Source organism: Mustela putorius, unplaced genomic scaffold, assembly GCF_011764305.1.
Source record: "Mustela putorius furo isolate JIRA1106 unplaced genomic scaffold, ASM1176430v1.1 tig00003867_pilon_pilon_pilon, whole genome shotgun sequence".
Lineage (NCBI taxonomy): Eukaryota > Metazoa > Chordata > Mammalia > Carnivora > Mustelidae > Mustela > Mustela putorius.
Genome location: NW_025422019.1, coordinates 28,143,361 through 28,154,770, shown reverse-complemented (window position 1 = coordinate 28,154,770; position 11,410 = coordinate 28,143,361).

Below are 11,410 nucleotides of genomic sequence, written 5' to 3'. Positions count from 1 at the left end.
TTCTTTCTCTGAACTTATTCCCAAAGAAAGCTTTTCTGACTTCACTACTAATGTTCTCTCCTTTACCCTCAAATATTAAACACCTTATAGAACCCTCTACTTACCTCTATTCTCAATTTTCTATTGACTGTGAGACAGAATATCTTGGAATTCTCTCCTCTGTGTCATTTTAAAGATAATTTTTTAACCAACTTCTGTCACAAACACAATGTTTCTCTAGGTATTTTTGGTTTTAGTCTTGTCATTGTTATATTTTGGCCACATTCTTTTTTTTTTTTAAGATTTTATTTATTTATTTGATAGACGAAAATCATAAGTAGGCAGAGAGAGAGAGAGAGAGAGAGAGAGAGGAGGAAGCAGGCTCTCCACAGAGCAGAGAGCCCAATGCGGGACTCGATCCCAGGACCCTGAGATCATGACCTGAGCTTAAGGCAGAGGCTTAACCCACTGAGCCATCCAGGTGCCCCTGGCCACATTCTTTATATAACTAGTCTGATAGAAAATGGGCAAAACATTTACTATATATTAAGCTCTCTCCTGAGCCCTGGAAATGCAGTGTTGATTAAGTAACAGACACTCTCTGTGGTTACCACTAGCAAATTAGAGATTGGGTCTCTCTGGAGGAGGATAAAATAGAAAAGAAACCCACTACCCCAAGCTGATGTATTACTACAAACAAAACAAAACAGACAAAGGCCTACCCTGGAAAAAGCTTATCAGATGGATCTTGGCTTCTCCACTTGCCACCTCGATGTGTGACACTCTGTGGAGCACTACCTTTATAGTCTACTCAGATGTCATTCTTACAGATCCGTGGGCTTTATCTTTCTGGCTCACCATCCTAATCAGTTACCTAATCTTATTTGTTCTTGCTTTTCCAATTTATTTTCCCTTTCTCTCCTGCCATAATATTCTAGTCTTTGTTCTTTCTAGTTCACCTTATCCTATTCTGAGAGACTATTCTAAGACAATGCTTCTATAAACGTTTCCTATTCCTTATCAAGCCAAACTTCTCAATTTGTCTGTCTTGTCTGATCCTATCTTTACTCTGAAACTCATTTTTCCTGAATCCTTAATTTTGAATTATTCTGAGAATGATCTTCACTCTATACTAGATTGCCACCCTTTAACTCTGGTGAATCTTTTTATGTTTCTTTTCCATCTGGATGCTCTGCCCTGTTTTCCTGGAATGCTTCCACTTGCCTTGCCCTCCATTATTTCAATTCAATGCACATTTTATTCAAATGTAGAAGGCAACTCTCTTTGCCCTAAAAGTTTCTTATTCACTTTTTAAAAAATACAGTCCTTATCAGGAATGTTATTTATTTAGAATTACTTTAGACATATAGGGTCTTATTTTCTAGATTTAAAGCATGAGGAAATTGTAGATTGTATTTTATTATTCTATGTTGTGGCCTCATTAGTTCAGAGCTCGGCAATTTGTAGGACCCCATGCATGTACTAAATAAATACCTCTGTTCTGTTTAACTTTCTCAAGTAGTACAAAATACATCATAGTTTCCTAAAAATAAAAAAGAAAATATCCAAATCTCAAAACTTTAAGCCACCAACAAGCTTAGTGAAAATAATGGCTGTTGGGTCTTAATGTCTGCCTAATTCTCTTAATTATGGTTGTGAGGGAGGGTCTGGAACTTCCATAAACAGTGGGATGTCCTCAAGTAAATGTAATGGTTGGCATTTGGAGAAGGTGAAAAGGTGAGGGAGTATCAGACCTAAGAACATTATGCATGCCCTCTTTTTCTGACCTCATTCTTACAGTTTTTTTCTGGGGTCCTATTTCAAACCATCCTCCATGCCCACCAAAAACACCTTCTTCCACCTATGTTTATAGGTGGAAGTGCATATCCCCATATAGGAATGGGGAAAAAGACCAATGAAATACTTGGGATGTTGTGAGTAATGCTCACTTTTGACTAGGGAGAATAGGAGTATGAGATACTGATTTTCATCTTTTCCTTAGCCCTGCTTTACTTAGGCCTCCTAATACACATGTTGGTAGAGCCTAGAAAAATGAGGGAAGAAACATGATCACATAAGCATTACACATTGCAGTCCTCAATTTTCTGGACCTTTGTTCTATTTTATTATTCTCAGTATTCAGTGCATAGACTCTTCTCACTATAAAATAAACAGTTAAATTCTAAGTCTATAGAATAAAGCACAGCATGGTCTGTAAACTCATAGAGACTTGCAGAAATGATTCAATACCCAACCTCCTTAAAATTTTATATTGGAGATTTACAAAGCTTAATAAGTAATGACAAAGTTCCTTCCAGCTAAAAATTGTCATATAGATAAAATGACAAGAATGGTAGAGGTGATGAGGACAATTATTAATTAATTGAGTTGTTGTTAAATTTATCTTAATCATAGCTCTGTGTGCTGTCTCAGGGGTAAAAGTATCATACCTCTTTTTGTGTAGTCTTAAACTAGCCTGCTAAAAATGTAAAGATGAATGATCTGGAAATTACCAACTTTATTAGTTTTCTAGGTCTCCCATAACAAATTTCCACAGGCTGGATGAGTTTAAAATGCTGACTCAGCTTTGGAGTCAGAGTATAATGCAATAGTGGTTAAAAGAACTATGTGACACTGGAGAAATAGACAACAGAGTGTATTTGTATATCTTTACTTTTACTCAAATACAGATAATAGGAAAATAAGACATTCATTTTTTTACACTTTTTCACTTAATGTGACTTTTTCATTGTTTTTTTGCTTATTGGTGGATAAAATAATATTGCTTTCTTCAAAACAAAAAATAAGTTATACTGTGAAATATTTATTTAAAAAATAAAATAGTATAGAATCTATATTTTTATATCATTTTTATGAACTCTGAAAGTTTTCACTTATATAGCTTCTTTTTTGAAAGCCTGTGTAATAATAGAAGGATACAAAGGTATTAATGTAAGTATTGTAGTATATAATATAATTATTTCATATGTCTCAGTCTGATATTCTTAGCAACTATATTGAAGAAAGGAGACTTGTAATTTATATACTTAGAACTCTTTCTGTTATATAACGCAATGTTGAGAATAGAATACATGCTCAAGAAAAGCAATAATTTGTCTTTATTTTTAATTACCATTAAAATGTCATTTAACTTATTTGTTTGCAAAGAAAACTAAATATCTTACTTAAATATTTACTGGTACCTAAAACACAATATGAGCAATGGGTTGACAACCTAGTGTGGTCTCAGTCCCATATTATTATTTCTCCTCTTCAGCAGATTGAGAGTAGAACTGAAAACAATTATGTTCATTATCATTATTTAAGGATTTAACACACTGTTTCTAGGTTGGCTTTATTTTGGCTTTTAGGCTTTAAAATAAATAAAATGTCTTTGTCTAACCGTTTCTGAGAGGACCATCTATCAGTATTTGACCGGCCAGAAAAAACATTAACATAACATAAAACAATTTATGAGATTGGCTTAGTCTTGGATTTCCTTATTAAATGTAGTTTAAATTTATCAACAAGAACATTATGTGTACGTGTTTGTTATCTTAGTAATTCTAATTAACTTTTGTAATTGCTGAGAATCTGCAACTGATGGAGTATTTTTATTTTTTATTGTTACAGTTCTCAACAACCAGCAGAGAAATTAATAAAATAAGCCTATGAAAAATGAAACAATGTAGGTCAAGGAAGTTTTCCTTCTCATTAGAGAATATAAAAATCACCGACAAATATTCTATATATAAATATTTGAAAAGAACCCAGAGTCCCAGCAAAGCTATATGAAAATATGAGATAGCTTTAAAATATTACATATACACATATATATACAAATATGTTTATATGTGTGTGATTTTTTTAGAATTTTTATTTATTAATTACTCAGGTGTGTGACTCTCCTGATTAATAGGTTTCCTCTCCTTGGTGCTTAATTTGCCTTTCTCTAGTCATACAAAATACATATATTATAGTTTCTTCATCTAAAAGTAAAAGAGATAGTCTTAAAATCTCAAAAATTTAAGCCACCAACAAGCTTATTGAAAATAATGACTGTTAGGTCTTGCTATAAATCTTGGCATAATTGGCATGGATTGTAAAGATGCATACACTGAACTGAGCTACATAAATGATTCATATTAATTTCAACTTCAGTCAGTCTCAAAAAGCAATATGGTATTGCTTATTTACTGATTTTTCATGTTACAAAGCCATGATTACAATTAGTTTCTAGTAATATTGGGACTGACAGATTTTGAAAATAGATATTTTCTGGAGATGACATCTGTGGGCCCTTTGCCACAGTTAATGATATGGAATATAATAGTAAAGAAAAGAAAAAAGCAAGAGATTATCTATGTGATTCAACTAAAAAAAATTTGATTGTCATATGATTTGCCCTAGAAACATGAGTTATAGCAAATTATTAATTTAAAATAAAAACTTACTAAGTATTTTACATGTTACATGATTTTGTAGATATTGGATAATTTATCATTTAAATATATGTATAAAAATGGAAGAACTACTGACCTACCTTATTCTTCAATGTAGGGAAGTAAATTAAATTGACAAACTTTATGATTAGATATTGGATCAAATTTCAAGTCCGTGCTTATTTAGTCAACTTTATTAACATTTCTGGGACTTGATTTCCATATCTAAAGATTGGTTTTAATGAACTTCACTAAATAAGGTTGTTGTCATGATTAAATGGAATACACTATGGAAAGAATCTGGAACAGGAAGTGCCTAATAAACTATGGTAGTGAAAGTTGGCTGTGTTTATTTTTCTCCTTATAAGAATTGGTTGGCTAGTCATTATTTGTCTTCTATTTTCAAAGTACACAGCCAGTAAGATATGTTTCTTAATGTGCAGAGAAGGAGAGAAAATCCTGGGCCTATGAAAGATAGGGAGATGAAATGCAAACTGCTATATAAATCTGAGGTATTCAAAGGAAATGATTAAATGAAAAATATCTTAATCTCTAGATAGAGAAAATATTAAACTCCTGAAAATATGAAATTATATAGTCATTGGACTGAGCAATATATAGGTTTTAATTATTGAGTGTTTACTGTATCCATTTTGTCCATTAATCAGTTATGATAAGGTAATATAAAAAATGGTCTCATGCTCATGATACCATTTGGTCATTTGACATCATTAACACAATAAGAAGTACTGAGACATAACCCTTCAAACACTTCTAGTGTTCCAAAAGAGAAACAACCAATATAAGTTAGATTTTTCTGACAAGATAAACAACAGATTTTCCATACTAATACAATACCTAAGAAATAATAGAATTGATATGTTTAATATAATTAAGATATTAGGAAAGTTATAAACCATGATAAAAGAATGTAAAAAAAGAACAGACCTTATTTGAAAATATATCTAGACTCTAGATATGAAAATAAATAGATAAATAGGAAAATAATCCTGAATTCTAGAAATGAAATTTATGGACATTAAATTAAACAGGAATACTGAAGTTCATCAGAGATACATTGCAAAGTTTTAGCGTAAGTCTGATAGAATTCCACAGGGAAAGAATATAGAGAATGGGAAAGAGAATATAATTAAGGAATTGTGAGAATTTCTACATATTGAAAAGACACAGTTCTGAAACAGAAAAGAAGAATCTAGTGCAAGAAGGAATTGGTAGGGTGCCTGGGTGGCTCAGTGGGTTAAGCCGCTGCCTTCGGCTCAGGTCATGATCACAGGGTCCTGGGATCGAGGCCCGCATCGGGCTCTCTGCTCAGCAGGGAGCCTGCTTCCCTCTCTCTCTCTCTCTGCCTGCCTCTCCATCTACTTGTGATTCCTCTCTGTCAAGTATATAAATAAAATCTTTAAAAAAAAAAAAAAGAAGGAATTGGTAAACAAATTGTTTTTCTAAACAACTTTGATTTAATAAGATTATATATTGATTTAGAACTATATTATGGAATAGAAATAATGACTCCTTTGGAAAGTGTAAATGGGTCACAAAATATTGGACAGCACATATATGAAAATATAGTAACAGGCATGCAAATGTTATAATATTGTTCAGTAGGAGTTAGAGGTCTTGATTAACTTTTGACAAGGTTAAATATTCATGTTAAAGATTAAGATTGAATACTACAAGGATGCAATGTAAAACCTACCAACTAATGGGAGAGAGTAAGCAATATTTGATTAATAAAACAGAAGCTGTGAAACAAAAAAATTAACAAAGAACGGTGTGACAAATAGAAAAAACAGAAGAATGAAGTAAATTCATAATTAAGGAACCACAATAAATCCAATGGCATTACATCCATTAAAGTTTTAAATTTATCAAACTTTAAGTTGAATAAAAACAAAATTCAAGCTTATATTTAGAAAAAAATCAGCTAAAGTATATGTAAAAGTAAAATCAGTATTATGAGATAATGGTCAGTAGTTTGATGCACTTAATAACATAGCTTCCAAATACATAAAAATTTAACATATGCAAAGCAAAACAAAAAGCTAAATAGGCCAAAAAGAGAATCTCAACCATTATAAAATTTTTATTATTGTGAAGATGTCATCTTCTAACCATAATTAAATTAAATTAATAAAAGAAAAACAGGAAAAATTAAAGGACTTTTTATGTTTCAATAATTTATTTATCAGTTGGATAATTAAATTTAAAACTGCAGCATCTTGTAAAGCTAGAAAGTAAGGAAATGTTTAAAAATTATGATGGGTGTTTGTCAAGGGGATACATGAGCCAACTGAAAGAGCTCCCAATAGACAAAGGTGGAACAATTTGAGCAAGTTTAAGTATACAAAATAAGTACTGTTAAATTATAATACAAATATAACAAATATCCATGCATCCAAACAGTTGTTATAATAAATGATTGAATAAATAAATTAATGGAGGAAAATGGTTAAATCTCTCATGTAGAAGTTACAAATAACTGTATAGATACTTCTTTATGACGGTGGAACATGACTTCCCATTTTTTTTTTTAAGATTTATTTATTTACCAAAGCACATTTGACAGACAGAAATCACAAGGAGGCAGAGAGGGAGGCAGAGAGAGAGGAGGAAGCAGGCTCCCTGCTGAGCAAAGAGCCCGATGCGGGGCTTGATCCCAGGACCCTGGGATCATGACCTGAGCCGAAGGCAGAGGCTTTAACCCACTGAGCCATACAGGCATCCCATGACTTCCCATTTCTTAATGATGAGATATATGCAGTGATTTCCCTCCACAGTACAGAAGGGAAAGGGAGAAAAAAAACAAACAAACTTAGCAGTAGAGAAACTTGATAAACATCATCGCAGACCATTGATCATATTAACATCATCAGTGATAAATCATGTTCATGTTATGTATTTTTGGTATATGATGAGAATATCATTGGGTCTTGCTTATTATTAATTCTGACATTTTCTGTCTTTTAAGTAGAATGTTTTGTACATTAGCATTTAATGCAATATTAGACATTGTTAGATTTAGTCTGTAATTTTATCATTTATGTTTATCCTCTCAGTTTTATTTCTTCACTTCTCTGTTCCTCCTTTTCTGCCTTCTTCCTAGAATATTTAATTTAAAAATAATTATTTTAGTTCATATGTTGGCTTTTTAGCTATACCAATTTGCTTATGTTTTAATATTGCTTTGAGTCCTTTCAAAGACTGAAGGGTCTATAATTTTACCCACTTTGCAAGCTAACAAATTAACTTGCTGCAGTTTCGTGGATACTTGTAGAAGACATGAAACTCCTGGGTCAGAGATAAGGAGTATTTTATTACTGATAGTAGTAGCAGCTAGTGTATCAATACTATCTTTCATGGCTTCTGAGGCTCATTTCTCAAAAGGCAACATAAGAGAACCAGGCTCATCTATATACACAGTGATCTGCACAACAGATGATGAGCTCTCAGCCCAGGGAACCTGATTATTTTATAATAGTCTATAAACCTGCCTGCCCTTTGCTTTGCAGGCTACCTTATTTTCATTAGACAACAGTTTATTATGCCTCCCTGGTGCTCCAAAAGGAAATAATATATATTCTAATCCTACTTGCTCTACAAACAAATATATCCTTGAAAAGATAGACTAGAACAAAGGTCGATGGCACCTCAGCTTGCAATATGTGCAGTAGTGTGAGAGACCCAGAAAGAATTGTTTTCCAATGATGTATATTGTTCATGTCTATTCATGAGGATATGTTTCCTTGAATACACTACACCATTGGCTACTCTGATTAATCTAACAGAGACTGGGACAGAATTTACTCGATTAGTTTCCTAAAACATTTACCATGAAGAAACAAGATGAGTTCTTTTGCAATATTAACCTTGACCATGTCCACAAACAACTGGATAAATTTCATACACCATCTGAGTCTACATTAGAAAGCCAGATGGCTTACTTCTTAAGTTTCTGTATTGACTTTCCCACTTAGCTGGAGGTATTAATCTAGCAGGATGTATTACTGATTGCACAGTTTCTACTTGGCTTGTAAGGTATAGATCTAGGGCCATTCTAGCACCCATTACAACCATGACCAGTAAGTTGAGACAGACTTGAAAGAATTTTAAGACCAAGTTTTATCCTTGATAACTTAAGCAAAAGTTGGGAAGAAATTCTTTATCACCTTTTCTAGATGAATTACTCCCATTATAGGGATAACTGCCCTCAGAATATACATACATGACCAGTAATTCATCCCCCTGGGAAGCTTATTTTGGAGATATCTCTCAGTCATTTGAGGGCTACATTATATACAGGGGTTTTGTTGTTGTTTGTTTTGTTTTGTTTTTTAAGTGAGAAAGCATGAGTGGGGAGTGGGGGGTGGGAAGATAGGGATGGGCAGAGGGAGACAGAATCTTAAGCAGGCTCTATGCCTGGCATGGAGCCCAAAATGGGGCTTGTTATCACAACCCTGAGATCATGAGCTCAACTGAAATCAAGAGTCAACTGATTGAGCCCTTACAGGGGTGTTCTGGTAAACACTTGAAAATAGTTTGTGAGCACCCCTAAGATGCACAGTTACTATGTTTTCAGGAGGAAGGCAGTTTAATGCTTGGTTTCCACAGCAACAATATAGTTCCAGGAATGCACAAGGAAGGAAACTGTTGTTAATAAGTGTTTGGAACTGCACAATGTGAAAATGATAAGTTAGGGATACGGGATTACAGTATGGCATCTTGGTTGGTAGGTAAACCTTAGGGGTTCTGAATTTGTTTCCAGTTGTTGAGCCAAGTTGGTTGTTTGTTGTTTGGAGAGAGTGGTAATCTAACGTGTGCTGTTTATCCACACAGCCAGATGATATTCACTTGTCCCTTGGAATAACTGAGTGGTGGCCATGGAAATGCAGAGGGGAATACATTCAGAAATGTTTATAGGTGTTTTTTCTTTTGTTCTGTTTTTTGAGATTGTGTGTGTGTGTGTGTGTGTTTATTTTTCCTGTAGAATATGTGGGAGCTGGAACTAACAGAAATTGCTGTTTCTGATAGACTTCTAAGAGAATGACAATCATATCATGGTCAAAATCATCCATTGGTGGAGGGTAGACCTAGTGGCTACAGTTTGATACAATTTGGAAGAGATTTCTCCATCATGTGGAAATGTCCATAAGTCACTCTTTGAAGCAAAGATTTTCGGTGTCTCTTTGTCCTTTCATACCTATTGAATCCAGAAGGGATTCTGTGTGTCAAGATTGTTGTTCTTACACTGCCACACAGTCTGAGAGTCCCATCCCAGTAGCTATGAACTTACCTTTTGTCCAGTCATCTCCTACTAACCTTCAGACCTTTACCAGAAATCTAAGTTAAGCATGGCTATTTAAAAAGAAGAATGTCTATGAAACAGGAGTTCTATTGAATCAGCAGCTTTGCTTCCTGGAAAAGAGTAGAGGATAAAGCTTCCTCCCAAAAGATAGTTGCCACTTTTCTTATAAAGCCAAGATGTTTTGAGGGCCAGGCTGGCTTCAGTCTTGAATATACCACTTCCCTTTGACAAATAAGGCTAATTAGGTCCTTCTTATCTTGTTAGGTTTTCAGTCCCAGTTGGCCTTCTCCAAAAGAGGATATCAGGGTGAGGAATCACAATGTTTCCACATGTCACACAGTTTCCACAAGAGCACAGTGGCAACCTAATAGCTGAGCCACATCAGGAAGACAGTGAGTCAAAGTGATGCCTCTGGGTGGAGGTTACCTCACTTTGTTAGGGTTTCCAATTGGTAATATCATCAGTGATGGAGACTGAAGGTTCAAAAAAGCTATTAGTTTTGTGGCATCCCACAGGTACTTTAGCATGAGTTTACATGTGTCTCTTCCCAATCAAAATGATCTCATCCATTATTATGAGTATGTACAGTAAAGGTATGTAAAATAGCAATAGTGTTTTCATATTTAGTAGTTGAAGCTACAACTATACGTATATTAAATCAACCCAAAAAGTTTCATCCATAAGGTTATATTAACTTCCTTTCCTATTATGAATTCTGCACAAATCCTTTTGCCAAATTCTGGGTATTCAGAATGTGTGAGACTGGTAAGATGTCAGCTTGGGAACCCGAATCCAAAGGAGTTTGAGTGCTTTCTGTCTCCTACATCTCCCCAGGATACTGTGATGTATGGATAGCCTTTGGTCTTCTTTGAGGAAAGGAGATCTCAGTATCACTACGTAATCTTTCCCCTTAAAGCTGCCAAAGTCACAGTAGAAGTTTTGGAAAGTGTCAGGGAGGGTGGAGAGAGAGCATAGCTCCATTCCAGTAAATAACGGCCATTTAGTTTCAGTATCAAGTGTTCAGACAGCTGCTCACAACTTAAATCGTATCAATTTCTGATGGTTCTATTCACTCAAATCTCTATATTATTATTGCTGACAGAACTTACTTCCACTCTGAGGATTTTTTTGACTTACAAGCAGGTCTGGAACTAGATTGAGGTAGTGTTGTACTTTTGGGCAAAGGATTTGAGAAGGTGCCAAAAGACTGAGAAGTTGAGTAATATTTTAAAGCAACGGAAAGTTGGAGAATTAATGTGAAATTCCTTGGTGAACAAAATATCAAAACTTGAGACACTATATGATCCCATACCTGCATGATTCATCTCTCCTACCCCACTCTCACTGACTTCAAGGATACTGACAGAAGGCATGAGACTCCTAGGTTAGAAACCAAAACCTTGTTCACTCAAATAGCATGAGCTTTATGTTTGCACCCCAGGTCCATGAGGGTGATGTGAAGGGGCCCAGGTGGGTGCTACCCTTGTAGTAGACAGTGTTTGACACAGCTAAGGAAACTTGAGGCTAGAGAACCTGAATCTTTTATATTGGGCAGGAAGGACATCTGACTTTTGTGTCAAAGGAGGACGGGACTTTTATTGCACTGGGTAGAAAATGAACTTGCCACTTATTCCAGAGGGAGACACTATCTGTATCTAGAGGCTGT